Raw genomic sequence first — 1,983 nt, forward strand, 5'->3', positions numbered from 1 at the left:
TCTAACATTCTAGTTCAGTACATTCTAGTTTAGTACATTCTAGTTCAGTACATTCTAACATTCTAGTTCAGTACATTCTAGTTTAGTACATTCTAGTTCAGTACATTCTACCATTGTAGTTCAGTACATTCTAACATTCTAGTTCAGTACATTCTACCATTCTAGTTCAGTACATTCTACATTCTAGTTCAGTACATTCTACCATTCTAGTTCAGTACATTCTACCATTCTAGTTCAGTACATTCTTCCATTCTAGTTCAGTACATTCTACCATTCTAGTTCAGTACATTCTACAATTCTAGTTCAGTACATTCTACCATTCTAGTTCAGTACATTCTACCATTCTAGTTCAGTACATTCTACCATTCTAGTTCTGTACATTCTAGTTTAGTACATTCTAGTTCAGTACATTCTAACATTCTAGTTCAGTACATTCTAGTTTAGTACATTCTAGTTCAGTACATTCTACCATTGTAGTTCAGTACATTCTAGTTCAGTACATTCTACCATTCTAGTTCAGTACATTCTAACATTCTGTTCAGACATCTACCTGCTATCTGTACATTATACCATTCTAGTTCAGTACATTCTAACATTCAGGTTCAGTACATTCTAGTTTAGTACATTCTACCATTGTATTCAGTACATTCTAACATTCTAGTTCAGTAATTCTCCATTCTAGTTCAGTACATTCTACCATTCTAGTTCAGTACATTCTACCATTCTAGTTCAGTACATTCTAACATTCTAGTTCAGTACATTCTACCATTCTAGTTCAGTACATTCTACCATTCTAGTTCAGTACATTCTACCATTCTAGTTCTGTACATTATACCATTCTATTCAGTACATTCTAACATTCTAGTTCAGTCATTCTAGTTAGTACATTCTAGTTCAGTACATTCTACCATTGTAGTTCAGTACATTCTAACATTCTAGTTCAGTACATTCTACCATTCTAGTTCAGTACATTCTAGTTTAGTACATTCTAGTTCAGTACATTCTAACATTCTAGTTCAGTACATTCTAGTTTAGTACATTCTACCATTGTAGTTCAGTACATTCTAACATTCTAGTTCAGTACATTCTACCATTCTAGTTTTCTACCATTCTAGTTCAGTACATTCTAACATTCTAGTTCAGTACATTCTAACATTCTAGTTCAGTACATTCTACCATTCTAGTTCAGTACATTCTACCATTCTAGTTCAGTACATTCTACCATTCTAGTTCTGTACATTATACCATTCTAGTTCAGTACATTCTAACATTCTAGTTCAGTACATTCTAGTTTAGTACATTCTAGTTCAGTACATTCTACCATTGTAGTTCAGTACATTCTAACATTCTAGTTCAGTACATTCTACCATTCTAGTTCAGTACATTCTAACATTCTAGTTCAGTACATTCTACCATGCTAGTTCTGTACATTATACCATTCTAGTTCAGTACATTCTAACATTCTAGTTCAGTACATTCTAGTTTAGTACATTCTACCATTGTAATTCAGTACATTCTAACATTCTAGTTCAGTACATTCTAGTTCAGTACATTCTAACATTCTAGTTCAGTACATTCTACCATTCTAGTTCAGTACATTCTACCATTCTAGTTCAGTACATTCTACCATTCTAGTTCAGTACATTCTTCCATTCTAGTTCAGTACATTCTACCATTCTAGTTCAGTACATTCTACCATTCTAGTTCAGTACATTCTACCATTCTAGTTCAGTACATTCTACCATTCTAGTTCAGTACATTCTACCATTCTAGTTCTGTACATTACACCATTCTAGTTCAGTACATTCTAACATTCTAGTTCAGTACATTCTAGTTTAGTACATTCTAGTTCAGTACATTCTACCATTGTAGTTCAGTACATTCTAACATTCTAGTTCAGTACATTCTACCATTCTAGTTCAGTACATTCTAACATTCTAATTCAGTACATTCTAGTTCAGTACTTTCTAGTTCAGTACATTC

Source organism: Salmo trutta, chromosome 2 (genome assembly GCF_901001165.1).
Source record: "Salmo trutta chromosome 2, fSalTru1.1, whole genome shotgun sequence".
Classification (NCBI taxonomy): domain Eukaryota; kingdom Metazoa; phylum Chordata; class Actinopteri; order Salmoniformes; family Salmonidae; genus Salmo; species Salmo trutta.